The 21,863-nt window shown below is 32.6% G+C and overlaps 2 pseudogenes; both read left to right on the forward strand.

The window, feature by feature from the left end:
* Positions 1–7,537: 7,537 nt before the first annotated feature.
* On the forward strand, positions 7,538–8,434 carry LOC141417382 (olfactory receptor 10AG1-like; annotated as a pseudogene).
* Positions 8,435–14,229: 5,795 nt separating this feature from the next.
* On the forward strand, positions 14,230–21,145 carry LOC109676784 (olfactory receptor 10AG1-like; annotated as a pseudogene).
* The last annotated feature ends 718 nt before the right edge of the window (positions 21,146–21,863 follow it).

Raw genomic sequence — 21,863 nt, forward strand, 5'->3', positions numbered from 1 at the left:
ATTAGGAAACTGATAATTTCAATTTCTGACAAGGACATGGGGACTAGAATGTTCTCATTCTTACTGGTATCAGAGCCACTATGGATCACAGTTTGATTCTCTAGTAAATTGAATACATCAGTACCCAATAATTTTCCAGTAATTTGATGTTTGGGTTTGTATTTATAAAATGTTCTAGTACATTATATATTTAAAAAAATAAAAACATGTATTAGAACAGGAAATACTTATATTGATTGATGATAATAAAATTATTTAGTATCAAAAATGAAATTAGCAGAGTTCCTAAACTAAAACAACATATTTTTTGGACATGAAGTCAATAAAAAATCATTCATTTCCATATAAAAGGGGGAACTGACTATGACATTAAAATATAGATAACCTTTTATAGGTATGGTTTTAGTATTGGCGTATTCAGCCATGGATTAAAAATTTTAAATATCAAACAATGCCTGTGTACTAAAGATGTACAGATTGGTGTTCTTATCATTGTTATTTAATCAGTATAGTATAGCAATTATTTATATGACATTTATATTTCAAATTGTATTACTAGTATGCAGCCTTAACACACACCCAGCATGTAAACATAATTGAATGTTAAAAGGTAGCATTGCCTAACACTGTAGAAAAGAGAGAATATGAGAGATGATTATACAAATTTCTTGTAAATGGTAAAATAAATCCAGGTAATTTATAAACCTGAGTATAAAATTGCAAAAATATTTTTCAAAGATAATGCATATTGTCTTCATAAAGTTGGTATGAGGAAAATACTTTAATTCAGCTACTAGCCATAGTAGAAAATACTGAAAAGTAAATCTGTACTTACTGCTCAAACATTGTCCTTTCTATAATGAAGCCATCAACAATGATATTTTGCAATGTAAAAGGCTTAAATCCATTATACATGAAAGAAATGCTCTAAAATCTCAAACACAAGAAACTGAGGAGAATATTTGACACGAAACTTAAATTGCCAAGGAACTTTCTCATAAACAAGATCACATATTAATCCATAAGGCAAGTCTTAATAAATATCAATAAATGAAATAATTTCATTTGTTTTATAGATCATAATAGAATACAATTACAATTCAATAGCAAGAGAACAATACAAACTACACACATGGAGACTGAACAATGCATATTTGAGTGACTAGTGGGTCACTGAAAACCTCAAAGAGGAAGCTTAAAAATTCATAGAATTCCATGAAAACAAAAACACATCAGGACTTTGGATAACCACAAAGGTAAGTGCAGTAGGAAATAATCTTTAAGTGTCTACATTAAAATCAGAATAAATTCAAATAACTGAAGGATGCACATCACAAACATACAAAAGCAAGATTAAGAAAACCCCAAAAGTCAGTAAATGGAAAAATAAAATGGTTAGGGTAGAAAGTAATTAAATGGTAACTAAAAGAGGAATAGAAAAAAAAATCATTGAAAAAAATAGTTGGTTCTGTATAAAGATAAATAAGATGACATATGCTAAGGCAAACTAACTAAGAGAAAATAAATGTATAAATTAATAAAACTAAGGATGAAATAAGGAATTCTGAAACAGATACCAATGAAATCCAGAGGATCATAAGAGAACAATTTTAAAACTTACATTCCAAAAAATTGGAATATCTTCAAAAATGAATAAGTTTCTAGAAATATAAACTACAAAATTGAAACAAGAGACTCTAAACACTCTGAACACACTGATAACAAATAATGCAATTGAAACAGTAATAATGAATCCTTGAACAAAGAAAAGTCCTGGACCTGACAGATTGACTGCACAATTCTGTTAGATCTATGATTAAAAACTAACACCAATGCTCCACAAACTGTTAAATAAAATGGAAAGAGAAGAATCACTTCCAAACTCATTCTATGAAGCAAGTATTAATTTGATAACAAATCTAGATAAGGACATACACACACAAAATAAGGAACACTATAGGTCCATTAGTTAATGAAACTGGACACAAAAATTCTCAATAAAATACTTGAAAACCAAATTCAACAACACAATGAAAAGATCATAAATCACAATCAAATTGTATTCTTTCTAGAGATGAAAGTATGTTTCAACATATGCAAATCAATACATTAAAAAAAGCTAAATAGTGAAAAGGTATGTTTTGTTGTTTTTGTGAGGCCTATTTTTAAATGCCAATTTTGCAATGAAATAAATATTAATATTACCTTCTCTTTTACTTTTAGAAATGGTGAAATTGGTATTAAATGAACCAAGGCCTTCTCAGAGAGCTAGTAATTTACCAGCTTAAATCTGAAACAGAGGGGAGTACTTAAGACATATGACTTGGAAAAACATCAATCACAGAGATTTGTAACTTTGTGAAATAATTATATGTATATTTTTAATCCTAGCAACAAATGTTAGGTAAAGAAACCACAAGCCTATTTTTAAAAGATTTTAGCTCTTTGGTCTATAAACAAATTCTTGGTCCTTAGACTTCTTCTACCAACCTTACATGACTTATAAATTTTAGACAGTATGCAAAGAATCTTATTGATCATACATCCTTTAGATAACCATGAAAATGCAAAACAAAGTGTAGAGTGGAGTTAGGTGCCAAAATTTAAATTTTCAAAAGATTTCACACAACTACAGCTAAGTTTTACCTAACCAGGAGGTGAGAATGTGCTTACTCACTTTTCACCATGATGTATTGTTTTGTAAGAATATGAAAAAAAAGTCTTTCATGTGTATTCATCTTGAAGGGGACTGCCCAGGCTATTGAGAGATCTGTAATCATATATAATGAAAAATTTTCAAAGAATTATCTGTATAAGACACGGAAAACATCCTCTAGTTTTTTGAGAAATAGTCAAGCATGCTATCATGACTGAAAGTGCAGGTCATGTCAGTGTGGCTGGATGCCCTCTAAACATGTTCATACAACATTCTATAGATCTATAATATGTAATCTAAAACTACTAGTCAGATTTCTTTAGCTACACATCATGCATAATCATCAGAATGTACCCTTTGTTGAGTAAAACGTGATTAATTTACATAAAGTCATTTGGTTAGAAATGATAGATTTATTGAGAGTTTATACTCTTTAAGACTGAAATGGCTTTACTGTGTTGTGTGTTCAATTCTAAGTTCTCTGAATGCAAGTTGTACCAATAGGGACTTCAAAGATAACCTTAGTTAAAGTAAACAAGTGTTTCCTAATTAATCAATGAAAAAATTGTGTTATAAATAAGATACTGCTTGGTTTTGATAAGTCATTTCTATACCTGTGATGTTTCAGTTTCTTAGATATATTCATGTGATGATAATTATCAGACTTTTTCTTTTTAAAGATGGCATAGGATTAGATCTACCTTCCTCAATGGATGTGGACACTGGATTTGCCCTAGCCTGTGGGTAATAAACAACGTTGTAGAAAACCCTGAGTGAAGTTCTCATTTGGAGAAAAGTGAGAACACCACCTGAGAAAAACAGCACAGTGATAATTCAGTGTTCACAGGATTGGTGTAATGAGAAGCAGATGCAGCAAAACTAGCACATTTCAAAAATAAAGGGAATGTGGTTATAAATAAGAGAAAAACATTGTCAAATGGCCATAGGAACCAAACAGACCAACACAGAGGTGATTAGAGGTACACAGTAGATTATAGGCTCATAAAATTATGCCTATTATTCTTATCTCTACATACCTGGAAATGGCTAAAATAGGAACAGATATTGGGAGGAATATTACTTCTTTTCCTCCTGTTCTAAATAATCTCTGTGAAAAAAGTTTACTTTTGAATTAACTTGTATTTTCCAATCAAGCTTTTATATATATATATATATATATATATATGTATATATATATATATATAAATAATATAATATAATTATATATATATAATATAATATATTATATATATATAAATATGTATATATATATATATATATACATATTTCTCAGTAGAAAGCATTATATGAATTTTTTTTTTTTGGCATAGAAAAGCATCTTTTACTGATAGAACATGCTGAAGACTATGGTCAGATAAGCATAAACACAAGACAATGGACATATCCTGTAGGCTTCAATTTTTATCAGAACAGTTCAAGGCAGGTTTTTTTTTAGCCCAGAGTACAGAGGTTTGACATATCTGTAGCACAAAAATCAAAGCTCCTGAGCTACCTATCACCCACTATGAAAGCCCTGCACGAATTGGTATGTTGACAGTCTGGGTGGATGTCCCGTGTCACTAACTGCAGCACAACATGATTCAGTTAAGGCCTGGATGGGAAGAGGTGTGCCACACAGCTCAGGAATAATGTACTTAAGGGAGTGGACAACTCCAGGCGCTGATAAGCTAAATAGAGATGGGGCCAAATTCAGAGCCTTCTAGGCAGCCAGCTTCTGAAGAGTAACTGCCCTTTTTGTTGTCTTCTAAATTTGCTGTCATTTTCCCCCTTTGCCCTTCAATTAGATGCCTTAGGACCTTACATTTTATCTGAAAACAGAACCAAATGCCTATGTTTCCAGTTAGTTTTGGCCTAGAGAAGATGGTAAGTGTAGATGGAAAAGCAGGTTAATAAGTAACAGGCATCCCTTAAATTGTGAACCGTGGCAGGGTGAAGATAAAGCTCACAAGGTGCCTTAGTAAATCTAGGAACCATGCATGTACAAAGTAGCTTGTAGTAGAAATGTCTGCGAATCTAAGAATGCTCTGGCAAACCTCAGATTTCTTACTGGTTTCCAGTACCATTTAAAAGACATAAATTCGACAAGTACAGGTCTTTACTAACTTGATCAGCAACATATAACCATATTAAGACATTCTGCATCCTTTTGTCAACACTAGCCCCCATTTAGGTCACTTTAGGTATAGTACCAAAAAAGGTGCCAGCACAGACTAAACAAATAAAAAAGTTATTTTTTTCTGGTGGTGCTGGGGATAAAACACAAGGTCTCATGCATCCTCAACAAGAGCTACCAAGCTAACACTCCCAACCCCAAACAAACGCTTTATTAGAAATTTTTAAAATAACAAGAATACATATGTACAATAATTAGTACATTTACTTGTCTTCATTTTACCATTTGAGCAGTCCCAAACTGCCATTATCCCATTTAACCAACCCTAAAATGTAATTATTCACATCTAAATACAACTGAAATTGGGATACTACTGATCCAACAGTAATTTTGATGTAAATGCAGGAGAACCTTTTCTAAATTATCTCTAAAGTCAAGGAAGGACCAGCACCACAGCAGCACACAAGCCAACAACAGCTGCAGAGCAACAGCACGCAAATGATGACAGTGAAAAATCCCCGCCAAGGTTGCAGGTGTGCAGGGCGTGTCTCCACCAGGAGCCTTGGACCTCAGGATGTGTGTCCGTATCTGGAACGACAGTGCTGAATTTTTAAATTTCCAGATATTTCTCAGCAGACAATGTTTCAATTTTCATAAAAGTCACTTTAGTAGTTAAAAATTCACACATTTGCAAAGAGCATTCCAAACCAAAAATATTGAAATACCAAACATAGCAAATGTGTGAAACTAAATATGTATGTCATTTTTAATTGGCTGTATGAACTGCATATATACAAATTAAGGAAAATAAAGTAGGAAGGAAAATCACCATCTATTTAAAGGCCTAAATGCTAGAAATACTTTGACTTTCTCTTGAAACTAATACTAGACAAGTAATAATTCACTGCCCCCCCCCCAAAAAAAATCCTCTGTAGTGGGCTGACTTTATGCAAATGAGGACTGAAGAGAAGGATGAGCCTATACAACAAGCAAGGCTTTGAAAAGAGACCAGAATAATTGCCAAGAAAAGCAGTCACCTAGAAATTAAATTGGTACAAGAGAGAAAGTAATCCCCAGGGTGAGTGTGACTGTTCTTATTTTAAGAGAAGTTAATGCTTGAAGCAAGGAAAAATATTATAGTATTCAATTGACTTCTCAAGAGGAATTTAAAAACTATAGGATAAAGTAAACTTATTTCTCAAATGCAGCTTCATGCAAATCATTCTAGGTAAGGTATGATTGTGTTGCAGGGCTATTTTACTTAAGGATATTTTGAAATTTGAGAATCAAAAATCATTACATGAATCAGAAAAGCATGAAATTTTGAGATTTTATCTATTATTGATGTAATTATAATAGTATTCTTCTATCTATTAATTTTCTTAACTATAAAATAAATGAAATTACACTTATCAAAAAATGACAATGTACTTAAAAGTACTAATTGACTTAAGATAATCTTCAAAACTAATACTATACTATGAAATTTTAAAAAGAATTGTCTATTTAATTTAATTTATTTAGAAATTAATTCAAAAGTGTCAGCTGATAGAACTAGAGGGTGGACAAGTTGAACAGGATTTAGATGGTAAGAAAATTATTTAATTTTTGTTTTAAAATGTTAAAGTACAAGCATTAAAGAAGTACACTGATGATTGTAAAGAAGTGCTGAATTATTTATTTTTAATTTTGTTAACATGAATAATGAAAGGACCATTTGTGTTTTTTATTTTTTTATGTTATTTGTTTCATTCACATCCTCTGGTCACTTGTATATCCCACTTACACCATAGTTGGGTTTAATGAATGAGCACATTTATAAGACAACACATATTGGGAAAACAGAGAAAGGGAGCTGCACTTGGTTACAAGGGAAGTGTATGACAAAGTACTGCAGCAATAGATAAGAAGGGAAATAATAGAATAGTGTGGGGAAATAGTGATGTTTATTGATTAGTTTTAATTTTATATATATCGTGTTAGAAACCGATCCTATATCCTGACACATGCTAGGCAACATCTGTCACTGAAATACATTCACCAACTAAATTAATAAATATTTTTAGTAAGCTAAGCAGTATATTAAAAGAAGGAACGTAATGAAGAGCATGGAAGGATTAATGTATTTCATATTCAGAATTATTGATGGAAGAGGCAAATAGTACAGGGGATAATATAAGGAATCTATTTGTATCACTGTCAAAAAATAAGTTACAGAATGTTGATTCTTACTGGATTTATAAAGGAGGTATTTAAAAACCATTTTGAATAAGAAAAAAAGAAATGCTTAAAGAACAAAAGCTTTCAACTAAAGAAGATGGAATGTGAAAACCAACACAGAGAAAACAATGCAAACCATGAAAAACAATGGGAAAAATTCTATAAAATAATTCCCTTCTTAAGGCTAAAAAGATTCTAAAAAATATTTATTTGTAATGTGCTCTAATTGATAATGTACACTTCTTAATATCCTGTGTAATTTTGGCATAGCCTAATAAGATACATTATATTTATGTAATTGATACTAATTTCATATAGTTGACCTCAAAAGTTTCAAATCTCATAAATATAGACTAGGCATATGGTGGATATAATTTAAGGGATTATATAAACATATTCATGTATTTCATTCAGATAACATAAGAAGTTAGTATTATTCTAAATGTGAAAGAATTAACAACCTGTAATTTCCCACGTCTGCAGATGGAGAGAAAAGCAAAACAGAAAAATCAAATACCACAACCTTGATGGAATTTGTTCTCCTGGGGTTTTCTGATAGTCCCGATCTCCAATGGATTCTTTTTGGTTTATTTTTATTCATATATTCAACTATCCTGATGTCCAATATCATTATTATACTAATAACAAAAACTTTCCCTGCTCTTCAAACTCCCATGTATTTTTACCTTAGAAATTTCTCCTTTTTGGAAATCTGTTATGTAACAGCCACTCTCCCTAGAATGCTTATGGACCTTTACACCCAAAAAGGAAATATTTCTTTGCTTGCTTGTGCTGCACAAATGTTCTTTGTTCTTACACTGGGAAGCACAGAATGCCTCCTCTTGACAAAAATGGCCTATGACTGCTATGTGGCCATTTGTAATCCTCTGCACTATTCTCTAGTCATGAACCACAAGGTTTGCATGCAGCTGGTGGCTGCCTCCTGGATCGGTGGAATTCCAGTCCAAATTGGGCAAACATACCAGATTTTCTCCTTACCATTTTGTCGGTCTAACATAATTGGTGACTTCTTTTGTGACTTTCCCCCAGTACTCAAGCTTGTTTGTGGTGACACCTTTATGAATGAGATAGAAGCCTACTTAATTGTACTGGTGTTTGTTGTGGTTCCCTTTCTGTTGATCATTGTTTCATATGACAAAATTATCTCCAGCATCCTGAAAATATCATTAGTCCGAGGGAGGTCAAAAGCCTTCTCTACATGCACATCTCTCTTGATAGTTGTAGTCTTATTCTATGGAACAACTGGTATCACTTATTTACAGCCAAAATCAAATGAACATGAATGAATTGGAAAACTGTTGTCTCTTTTCCACACTATTTTCATTCCAACCTTGAATCCTATTATATACACTCTGAGGAACAAGGATATCAACGTGGCATTGACAAAACTACTAAGTTACTAATATGAATCAAAGGATTGAAATCATAGAGAAGATATCCATATAGTCTTTTCATGTAGTTAAAACAGAAAAAAATTCCATGTTTGTTACTGGATACTGAAACACGGATAGTTTCCATTATGATCAACAAAATATATTATTTTAATGAACGTGTGATTTATAGTTTGTTTAAGAGCTATACGCAAGTAGTGCAAGTGTCATTTATTCATCTCAGTGTTGACTAGTTTCAAAACAGCTTAAGCAACATAGTGGAAAACAACTCAGTCTATCATAAAGCCAGGGATTTGGGTTACGTTCTGAGATATGTTTTCTCCTAACTTCTCATTCCTCCACATATGTGATGCTCTTCTCTGATCCTGTGGTTGAATTAGATCATGAAAATTTCTATAACTTTGATGGTGGGAAAAGGAATAGTACTTTTGTTTTTGTTGTTGGGTTTTTTTGTATTTTCCTATATGTATCTCTCCCAGAGTCTATGTCATTTGAAGATCACAAATTCTGTTCACTCTTCCATTATCCTCCATCTCACTATTTCCTGGTAAACTCAGCTACTACCATTTTAAATTCAGGGTTTGCTACAATAATATCTGTTTAGTTTTAGAGTTTTCTGAAGTTGTCATGAACTAACCATATACATATACACTAAATTGAATACTCATCTTTCAAAATACAAATTGGCTTGGATCCTTTAAATGTGTTTTCATTTGGAAAAAGTTTTCCCTGATGTGTTTGAGGAACAGATCATCACAGGTTAGAATAAGCACCGAGTCAAATGAATAGCGCCCCATAAAAAGAAAGGAACAAGTTTAGATAAAAGAAAGAGAACATCAAGTGAATGTGGGGTCAGATGTTGGAAGAATCAGCCACAAACCACAGAAGATAAGGGCCACCAAATGCTGCAAGAGGCAAGCAACAGTTCTCCCTCAGAGCCTTCTGAGAAGGTGAGATTCTACAGCACCGTGGTTTTGGACAGCAGTCTCAAGAATGTGAGATGAATTTCAATTTTTTAAGTCATTATACTTGAGATAATTTGTTCATGTAGACCTAGGCAAATAATAACTGCATAAATTACAGTTTACAGTTCTTTTATTTAAACCATATGGAACAGTTTATCTCACCAGGCTTTAACTGTTATATTACCAAACCACTTCCATTTCTATTATGACATTAATAAGTTGACACTTTTTCTCTTAATTTAAAGTAACAATAATTTCACTTTATATACTGAATTAATGAAATTTCACCTGGTAGAGATATTAATCTGAATTGGCACTTACTGACCAAATAAAATTCTCATTTATATATGTCAATAATATGCATAAAGGAAAACAAAAACTCTCACAAAGTTTGCTAAAGTTAGATTTGAAGAACCATGCTCATAGATGGGCATATTCATAAAGTATCTTATTTATGGGATTTGGCTTAGTTAGATAAAGATAAAAATGGCTGTTGACTTCAGAAACCTGACAGATACTCCATACCGTCATAATCCCAGCCTTCCTTTATTGTCCCACATTAAAAACAGAATGCTTCTTTAAAATCAATGGATTTTATAGGCAACTAAACTTAAGAAAAGAGAGCAATAAAGGATGAGATATGATTTAATCCCTCATGATCGGGTCTTGCTTGGTTACCACACTATTATGGCAGTTGCTTACTACCGATAAAGAAAGCGACTGGGTCACCAGTTTTGCTTTAGACCTTACATCTAGTTTTACAAAGTAGTCCATTTTTATCTAGGCATTACAGAGATGAAGATAGAGCTTGTGCAGGTGTAAGACAAATCTACACACAAAAATAATAATGAAACTTGGTCTTCCACCATGATGGACTATACACAATAATATACAATTTTGAAAACTTAAGTTATTCAGTGGTTTTTTATTGTTGCAAAACAAATGACTGCAAATAGCAACTTAATATGACATACAGTTATATTCTCATATTTTCTGCAGTACTATGTTGGCACAGAGTACCTAGATTCTTTGCTTAGAGTCTCATAAGGTGATACCATGATATCTATTTGGCTAAGTTTTTACCTGGAGGATGCCAGGAAAAATATTTGAATCTACATTGGTTTGGTTGTTCACAGAACAGTTTCCTTGAGTTTGTAAGATCAAATATCAACTGGGGGTAAATATTAATTCCTAGAAGCCAAACACCCTGCATACATTCTATTTCCTTCCATTTCTCTGCATTTGAATCTCTGATTTTTCTGGCATTGACCCCTACAACAAGATTTAAAGCCCACATAAATATTCTCCCTTATTTAAAAAATAGCTGATATCACATATTAATTATATGTGCAAAATGATTCTATAGAATGTTCTTGATTAGTGTTTCATTGAACCTCTAGGAGGTCCACATATAGGAGGAAGTATAAAACTTTGTGGTATTTTAAAATCTTATATTTTTATATTTATACCATAAACAAATGTAAAAATCCAAAGAAAAAATTGAAAATAAATAAAAAAGGAGAAGCTAAATAAAATTTTACAAAATGTAAGTTGTAAAATTCAATGGGAAGTTGGAAGAAAATAAGGGCTATGCAATTTATAACAAGCTGTATTTGGAGATTCAAAAGGAAACTTAGCCACAATCAGGACATGAGAGGAAACACCTCAAAAAATAAGGTTAGGTGTTTAGATTATGAATATATGTACACATTCAAATGATCCTCTTCCTTTCCCTCTCTCTCTCTCTTCTCTGCCTCTCTCCCTCTTTCTCACAAAGCACACATGCACACATATTTTTTAAAATGCTATACCAAAAAAAAGCATATTCCAGGAATATATGATTCCACATATATGTCCTTACAAGTATATATTTAAGCATACACATACAATTCTAATTTAAAACAACAATAATTTCAGTAATGTTTTCCAACATTAGATGTTTTTCTTTATAGCACACCATGATATAGGAAAAACTTCTTTAATATATATTTCTCATTAGAATCTATATTAGACAGAACAGAATGGGACCATCTCTTCAGAGGATTAGAAGTGAAAAAAATTCCCTATAGGTCTAAAATGATTTACCAGTAAAACACAATTTTATTCTATAAAACAGAAAGTGAATGTTGTGAAGAAGAAAAAAAATATAGCACCTAAACTGGACAGATATATATATATCTTCAGAAAATTTACCACTGATAAATAGAAAAGTTCTTCAAGAAGAAAAAAAAGACATAAAAAGTTAAACAGAATAAGTAAGCCAAACACATACACAAGGGTAAGACAGACGATACCGCTTACTGACTGGAAACTGAGGCACAACATGTGCTCACACTTCCCACAAGCCTTAAACTCTGTGCAGAGATTTCATGTGATATTGACTATTCTTGCATGGCAGGCAAGCTTTGAAGACAAAATGTATTTCGTTGGTCCCTTATCTTAGAGATTGATAATGAGGTGCCATTTTGAGAGAGGGTCTATTTTTTGAGACGGAGTTAATGTGACTTGAAAACAGGTGGGGGCCATCAAGGCTCAGGGAGAATTGTTACACCCTGCCACATGTCTGTGTGGGAGACTGGCATGACATGTGATCATGTAAACAGAGAGGTTCTGACATTGGCCATGTGAGAAATTTAAACACTGGGAGCTCAGGTAAGGAAGGGCACGATAGTCAGTGGCTACACCCTCCATGGATAGGCGTGGGTCCCATCAACTGAGAATCATGGCAGAAAAAGGTCACTGAGTCTTCAGTGTGCTCAGCCTCTGGGGCCTGACTCCTGCACCCTGGATTTGATTTATTTTTCATGACAGTGGGACTGAAAGCTCTGAACTTAGATCCTGAGAACCAGATGAATTTCTCGACCTGCTTACTCTTACCAGGTGTTAAAATGGTGGGAGTTGTTGAAAAGCACTGAGACTAACTTATGGCAGCTGTGCACTGGGCACACGAGTATGCTGCCAGTCAGGTCTGAGAGATTTGAGGACTCATGGATGACATGATTATCCACAGCCTCCTCCCTCCCAAAGGGTGTAGATCAGCTAGGCATGGTATGAGCATACTGAGTCTTGTATCCAAAGTGGATGAGGCCCTACGCTCACCCTGTAAGATATATGTGCTTCCCCCAACTCTCTGATGCATTTGGGAAAAACACTAGGGTTGAGGCCAAAAACTGAAGGCCCTGCGGAGGAAGTGGGAAGATTTGGGACTCAGGATGCAAAGCTCCTTGTGACCAGCAGTGGCATCCCATACAAAAATTATGGAAGCTTCTAAAGTGAATGTAGAATCAGATGTGGTGGCACATGCCTCTAAATCCCAACCACTCAGGAAGAGAAAATCAGGAGGATTGTGGTTCAAGACCAGCCCAGGAAAAAATTAGAAAGACACCATTTCATATATATTGAAAATTGTAGCCTGAGGTTGGTTAGGGGACAAATCATAAAACGTTACCAGAAAAATTTCTTTAAAAATTGCTAAGAGTCTGGCTAAAGTAGTAGAGTGTTTGCCTAGCAAGCAAGATGTCCGGAGTTCAAAACATGAGTACCAAAAATTATAAATATATTAAGCAAAATAAGTTCAGAATCAGACAAATGATCCTTTACTGGCCTTGTTTTCTGCACACATATAAGAAAAAGTACATCAGAAACTACAAAATATTCTAGGTAGTTTCCATATCTGGGTAGTTGGAGAAATCTAGTCCAGTGCCCTGAGAAAATGTTTGGCTATTGAGCTATAGTAGTGCACAAATGCAGTTCATCTCTATCAATACAGTCATGCCTACACATTGAGAAAATTCCAACTGAAGACTACAGAGGACTGGTTCAATACTTGGACACAGATGCACATGTCCCAGTACAGAAGCACAAGCTATATGAAAAAGGTAAGCTTTTATGGCTTCTCCAAAAGTCTAGTCCATGTTATGGTCACTAATGATAATGAAATAGATGAAATCACAGAAAAAGAATGAAAAACAATATTAAACATGATCAATGTAATTGAAAAGTATACGCAAAAAGTCTGAATGAATTCTAAGAGAATGAAAATAAACACCTGACTGAAATGAGAGTAATGTAGGATATGAAAGAGGATTTAAAGAAAAATATGGAAATTTTACAGAAAAAATCAAATTTAAATTCATAAATCAAATAAAAACTTCAGTTGTGTGTCTTGTTAATAGAATTGATCTAGTTGAAGAGTGAATACCAGAGGTTGAATAAAAAGTATTAGAATTAGAATACTCAAACAAAAATAAAGAATAAAATAGGCTGAGTGTGGTTGTAACCATATTCCATGCTATACAGGGAACAGAAATTGGGAGGATTACAGTTTGAGGTCAGCTTGGACACAAAAGTAAGAACCCATGTCAACAACACAAGGCAGTGTGGTATGATGGCACATGCCTGTAATCTATGCTACTCAGGAGACATGAACTAGATAGGAAGATGATGGCTACAGAACTATAGATCAAATAGGCTTAATAGACATCTTCCACACAACAGGCACAGAACACTTATTGTTTTCAGTAGCCTATGGAATTTTTCCCAAATAGATTATGCTTGAGGAAATAATGAAAATATTGACATACAAGAAAACGGATATAACTTCCTGTGTTCATTCTGACCACATAGGATTTAAACTAGAAATCAACAGCAAGAGAACTACTGAAAATATTTAAAACATGACGACTTAACAATAAACTTTGGAATGATCAGTGGGTCATTAAACAATAAGGACAGAACTTTGAAATTTTCTATAATCAAAGGAAAATGAAAAACAATAACAAAATTTACTAGAACCCTTGGCACACAACAAAGTCAGTGGGAAGAGAAAAGTTTAAAACGACAATGGCCTACTTTAAAAAAAATCAGGAAGATCTCAACAAAATAACGTAATGATGAACCTCAATGTCTTAGAAACATAAAAATAAACCAAAACCAGAAGCATGATAAAAATAATAAGAATAAGGATAAGGTAGAAATTAATGAAATGTGGACTAAATGAATAGTGTAGGGATTCCATGAAGTAATTAATTTTTTGAAAATATAAGAAGGATTAAAAAACCATAAACCCAACTAATCAAAAAAATTATGGATAATAAAAAATTACAAGTGAATAGTGATATCACAACAAATACCACTGAAATATAGGTGATTAGGGAATATAATGAAAACACATATTTTTGTAAATAAGAAAATTCAGAAGAAATGGATAAATTTCTTGATACATATGACCTCTCAAAGCTTAACCAACATTCCACAGATTACTTCATTGCTCCATTTTGAGCATTAAGTTGAAGTGATATTAAAATATTCCCAAAAAAAGAAAAACTAGGACAAGATAGATTCATTGCTGAATTTTAACAGATCATTATGAACAACTAACACCAAATCTCCTCAACATATTCCAGAAAATAGAAAGGATTGGAACATTGCCAAACTCATTCATGAAGGCCATATTATCCTAATAGCAAAACTGAATGTGGAGTAAGTAAACAAACAAACAAACAAAAACTATAGACAATTCCCTTTATGAACGTAGATGTAAACATTTTTAATAAAAGTCGACAAAACATACTCAATAAGACATTAAAACTACAGTGTGATCAAGTTGGTTTCTTTCCAGGAATTCAAGAATAGTTCAACCTACAAGATCAATAAACATAACGCACCACATGAAGAGAATAAAGGAAAGAAACCACATGATCATTTCATTACACAAAAAAAGCCATTGATAAAATACAAATTCCGTTCATGATTAAAACCCTGAGGGAACTAGGAATATAAAAAAGTTACCTCAGCATAATAAAGGGGATGAACCAATAGTCATCATTGAACTAAAAGGGGAAAAACTGAAAGCAGCTCTTCTAAATTCAGGAACAAGACAATGAATGTGTTCTTAGGAATGTGTCCACTCGCCTCACTCTACTTTACAGATTGATTGACTATTTAGCCTGAACAGTAAGGCAAAAGGAAGAAATAGAAGGGACACAAACATAAAAGAAAGAAAGCAAATTGCCTATTGGCAGATGATAAAATCTTATATTTAAAAAACCTTTAAAACTCCACCAAACAATTCTTGATTATATAAACTATTTTGACAAAGTAGCAGAAGATAATGCATGTGTGGCTTTTCTATCAATCCATGATAAACACTATGAGAAAAATTCAGGCAAACATTCCTATTCACAATTGCCCCAAAGAAAATAAAACAAACTTAATTAAGATACCAAAAAACCTCTACAATGAAAGCTATAAAACATTGAAGAAAGAAGTTTACAATGACACTAGAAGATGATTCATGACCATGGACTAGCAGAATTAATATTTTAAAAATAGCTGTATTACCAGGATTCAATGTAATTCTTACCAAAATTTCACTGTCACTTTTACTGAAATAGAAGGATAAATCAATCTTAAAATTTACATGGAAGCATGAAAGATCCCAAATAGCCAAAGCAATACTTAGTCCAAAAAAGAAATACTTAAAAAGTACCTGACTTCAAATGATGTTATAGAAAAATAGTAACAAAAGCATCACAGTACTGAAACAGAAAAAAGCACACAGACAAATGAAATACAAAAGAAGATCCCGAAATAAAACCATATACCTGGGGCCATCTGATATTTTATCTATGTTGGAACAAAAACAGTCTCTTCTACAAATAGTGCTGGGAAAAATTGGATCTCCACACACAGAAAATTGAAACCAGATTCCTATCTGTCACCTACAAAATCAATTCAGAAGTGTTCAAAGATCTTACGTTACTACTTTAAACATTGAAATTACTACAGGAAAACACTTGAATTATGCATAGACAATGATTATAAATAGACCCCAATTGCTCAGGATATAAAAGTAAGAATTGACAAATGAGATTGTATGACAGGTAAAAATATTGCATATCCAGAGTATAGAAAGACCACAAAGTAAAAGACAAGATGTACAATTGACTAAACTGTTCTCAGAAGAAGTATAAATTACAATTAAATATTTGAAAAATTTTTCAACATCTTTAGTCATAAAGGAAAAGCAAATGAAAATGGCATTGTGATTCCATCTCACTCCTTTCAGAATAGCTGTCATCAAGACAGTAAAGAACAAATGCTAGCAGAATGAGAGAGGGGAAGGAACCCTTGTGATACTCTTAGTGGGATTGTAACTTATTGGAGGCACTTTGGAAATCAGTACAGAGGTTGCTTAAATAATTAAAAAGAGTACTACAATATGATCCTGTTATGTCACTCCTGGACGTAGTTCCAAAGTAATGCAAGTCAGCATAAAATAGAGTACCTGCACATCCATGTTTATAGAAGCACTGCTCATAGGAGCCAAGCTATGGAATCAGCTGTAGTGTGCATTAACCAATGAGTGGACAAAGAATAAATGGCATAGATACACAAAGGAATATTATGTAACCATAACAAAAATGAATCTATATCTTCTTCAGAAAAATTGATGGATCTGGATCATATTAAGTAAAATGAGCTCTACTCAGAAAGGCAAATATTGCATGTTTTCTCTTACATATAGAAGTTAGACATAAAAAATGACATTAATGTAAAAGAAGTGTTGTAAGAGGGTGAAGCAATGGGACGTTGGAGAGCCAAAGAAGAGGGTGCTGGATAAATATGATCAGAGTACTTTATACACATGTGTGAATATAGAATAGTGAACCAAATAAGATTGTAAGAAAAAAGAGACGAGGATTATCGAGGGTATTAAAAGAGCTAAATTTGATCGAAGCACACTATATGTATGATGGACATATCACAGTGAACTCTCTTTGTGCAATTAATTATGCTAATAAAAGAAGAATGAAAATGAAAAGATTGGCATGCACAAATTTTTTCACATTTTTTTTTGTGTTACTGGGGCTTGAAATCAGGGCCTACACTTTGAGTCACTTCACCAGCCCTTTTCTGTGAAGGAATTTTCAAGATAGGGTCTTGTGGAAAGATTTGCCCAGGCTGGCTTTGAACCATAATCTTCCTGATCTCTACCTCCTGAGTAGCTAGAATTGCAGGTGTAAGCCACCAGTGCCTGAGATTTTTTCACATTAAAATTTTTTTTAAACATAACACATTACAACTAATATAAGTATATATACTATAATGTCTAAAAATAGTTAAATATAACCCAATATTATAAAGGTGGGGAATACTTAACTCAAAGAGACATTTTAGGCTTAGTCATCTTTCTAAACATTCAGTACGAGTTCTAAAAGTCATTACTATGAAACGAACACATAGTGATTTTCACAGGAATGCTTGAAAATACAATGGATCTGATTTAACTTGAAAGAAAACTACTCTTCTGTTAATTCTATAGCTACAATTGTAATTAATGGAATACTGAAATATTGAAGGACATCCTTAGGGCCAGAATAAAAGCAAGAAAAATTAATGCTATATCTAGGAGGTCTTGGCTGTTTTAATGAAGGTAGTTAAAACTAATTCAAATTGCAAAAAGCAGCCTTTTTAAGTAAGCACTATGAACAGCTACCTAGAGTATATTGATATGTTTATAAAAATAAAAAGAACAATTGCATGAATCTAGCAAGAATATATTCATAAATATACAATGGCAAGAGATCATATAATATTAGCAACCTATATGTCTGGGGAATTTTTAAAAATGGCCATTTCACAAAGAAAATTAAAATATGGAATGTTTAGAAAGATGACTACGCCTATAATAATTATGATAAGAAAGCAGGTAATTTACTGAGGAATTGTTGTGAAAAATAGTGGAAATTTAAATCACCAGCAAGGACTATAATTCTAAAATAGTTAAATTGTTAATATTTACAAACTTTACATTCATTTGAATTTCAGTGGAAAATGTCCAGCCTCAATAGCTGTGTAAGTGGCAGTAGCCACTACTCCAGTGGTGATAGGAGTAGTAGAGATGGCAGGGAAGATGAAGAGTTCCAGAGAGTGTCCAGGACAGAAATGAAAGGGGGCATGGTTGATGGACACAGCAAGGGCTTGGAAATTTTCCAATTGCTATCATGAGAAATATTGAAGACTCTCAGCACAGTATGCATGTGACAAAACATGTGGCACATTTTTTAAACATGTGGATAATCTGTAACTCTACGAACTAAGGAAAATAAAATAGCAAAGAAATCTACGTCAATTTAAATGTGATAGCTAGAAAGAGTTTAACTTTTACTGGAAATAAATACCAGCCAATTAAGAGGTATCTCGCTAATATAGACTCACATTGAAATGGGTTAACTTTATATCAATGACAGAGTAAAGGGAAGGATGGATTCATAGAAAGATTATAATTTTAGAAATGAACCAGAAATATTCTCAAAGAGAACCAGTCTTCCAGAAATTGATACCCTAGAGAAGATGATCCCCAGGGTGAACATGACAGTTCCTACTTAAGAGTAGTTTATGTTTGTAGCAAGCAATGATATTTGTAGAATTAGTATGATTTTCTCAGTAAGCATTACTTACAACATCTTACACTGCTACATGTACATTTATAAAGGTAAGTTATAACAGTGTTAGTTGACTAATTTATTTATGAACTGTTCTAAATTAATAAAAGAGAAAATCATGAAACTCTGTGTCCTTTATTTGAAAATGAATGATGTATTACATATTTCATATATCTCTTAACTTTCTTAAGTATAAATTTAAATAAGATGTAATTCAAATAATGTTAATGACATTAACAATGAATATAGTTTATTGAAAGCTAATACTGTTGCAAATAAGGAGGTAGGAGAGAATGTGTAAACATATATTAAGTCAAAATAATGATCCGATTGGGCTAGTAAATCTATAAATTGAATAGATCTGAAAAAATAAGAATATATATATATCTGTTTTAGAAGGTTCGAGAGTAAGCATTAAGAAAATATAACAAGAATTATCAAGCAGTGTTTATGTCTCCATACAGGATGATCTTAATATGAAGGAGAAAAAAGAGTTTTTTGGCTTGATGTGTAACAAAAATACTTGAATGTCCAGATTAAATCACAATTGTGTTTAATCAAAGATGTACTTTTAAAAGACAGCTTTATGTATGAAAAAAAGAGAGCTAAATTTGAAAATTAGGGAATCATGTGACAGTGGAGAATCTTACATGGAAGGGAAATATGAAAAAAATAATATGAAGAATTGATCATACCTACTGATTAAGTTGAAGTATAGCTAATATTTACCATACACTGCATAGAAGGTATTAATAGGGACAATTAAAAAACAACATATTGAGATTTATGATTTACATGTTTATTCTAAGGGATGGGAGACATAAATAAGTTAAAGCAATAATCATAAGTCTGTTTATTTCTTAAGTAACAATGAATTGATTTAAGAAAGTTGGTTCTCGTTTGGAGTCTAATATGAAGAACTTAGAACTCATTTTGAGCAAGCAAGAAAGAAAACTTCAAGTAAAAACTTTGGATTAACAAAGATAAGACATGATGATAATGCAGAGGAAAATAATATACCCCAACAAAAAACATTTGTAACGTAATTCCAATCTGAAAGTTAATGAAATGTTATTTCCCCTCAATATGCTTAAAATGATAACTTTCATTTCTCAATACTCTTGGTATCATTGCAACCATGTCTAAAAAAGTATATTAGATATTATTCCTTGAAATGATTTTAATTGCATATCAGTTTATTTCTGAAGTTTCAAATATGTCATACAAATAGAGGTAATGACTGAAATAATGTAAGAGATTATGAAAATATATTCATATACCTAGTTCTGGTAATAAAAGAGGCCAGTATGGTTTCAAATATAAATTTATTAACCACCTTGCATTTATAATATCTGCAGATGGAGAACAAATTAGAACAGAAAATTCAAAATACCTCTATGATGTTGGAATTCATTCTCTTGGGGTTTTCTGATAGTCCCCATCTCCAGTGGATTCTTTTTGCAATATTTTTAGTCATATATTTTACTATCCTGATATGCAACAGCATTATAATACTATTAACAAAAATTGTCCCTTCTCTTCACATGTCTATGTATTTTTTCCTTCGTAATTTTTCCTTTTTGGAAATCTGTTATGTAACAGTCACTATCCCAAGAATGTTCATGGACCTTTGTACACAAAAACGAAATATTTCTTTGTCTGCTTGTGCTGCACAAATGTGTTTAATTCTTCTGCTTGGAGGCACAGAGTGCCTCCTCCTTACAGCAATGGCCTATGACCGCTACGTGGCCATCTGTAACCCTCTCAATTATGCCCTAGTCATGAACGACAAAGTCTGCATACAGCTGGTGGCTGCATCCTGGAGCACTTTTATTCCATTCCAAATAGGATAAACCTACCAGATTTTCTCTTTACCTTTTTGCAGGTCTAACAGAATTAATCACTTCATCTGTGATATCCCTCCAGTACTCAAGCTTGCTTGTGGTAACACATTTGTGAATGAGATAGAAGCCTATGTAGCTACAGTGGTGTTTGTTATGGGTCCCTTTTTGTTAATCATTATCTCTTATGCTAAGATTATCTGCAATATTCTGAAATTATCATCAGCCAGAGGGAGGTCAAAGGCCTTCTCCACTTGCTCATCTCACTTGATAGTTGTAATTTTATTCTGTGGAACAGCCTGCATCACCTATTTACAAGCCAATGCAAATCAATCTGATGGCATGCAAAAACTGCTGTCCCTTTTCTACACCATTTTGATCCCAACCTTGAATCCCATTATCTACACTCTGAGGAATAAGGATATCATGGTGGCACTGAGAAAATTAATAACCACATTATCAACATGAGCAAAACCCTTGAAATTCAGAAATATTATACTTTTAAAGAAAATTTTGTTCTTATGTTCTTCAAGAATAAAAACTAATATTTTGTCAATCATCCACCTTATATAAAAGTCTTTATTTTTTTAGTTTAATTAAGGGATTCTTTGTAATCAAAGTACAAATTAAGTTTATTATAAGATATATTTTTTTCAATCAGCCTTTCCTTTTATTATTGACAATTATTAACTATATTTATTATATACTAAAAACTGGCCATTCAGCTCAATGAAAGATTGCCTTTGTAGCATGACCATAGGGTAGATTCATATTCTAACTTATATTTCCTTTTACCTTTTTATTCTTCCATGTGTTTGCTTAGTGGAGCCTCAGATGGATTTCATTATCTAAGATACTAAGATACTAAATGGAAGTAGGGGAATCTTTGGGGTTTTGGTAATTAGTTCTTCACTTAATTTTTATATGCTCATTTTATTGTTTTGTGTTGTTTCCATTTCTTAATTTCCATCTCCATCTCTCTTTATTCCTTTCAAACTACAATTCCTGAATGTGTTTGCTCTTAAAATATACCCAAACTAGCTTTTTTTTCTGGTCATCTAGTTCCTCCCATTATAACATCTCTTACTTCATTGGTAATGTGTATTTAGTATTATATGTTTCTAGAAGTTTCATTAAAACTCCCAATACCTTTGTTTAGTGGATTAAATTCAGTGCCCTCAAAACA

This window comes from Castor canadensis, chromosome 1 (assembly GCF_047511655.1).
Source record: "Castor canadensis chromosome 1, mCasCan1.hap1v2, whole genome shotgun sequence".
NCBI lineage: Eukaryota > Metazoa > Chordata > Mammalia > Rodentia > Castoridae > Castor > Castor canadensis.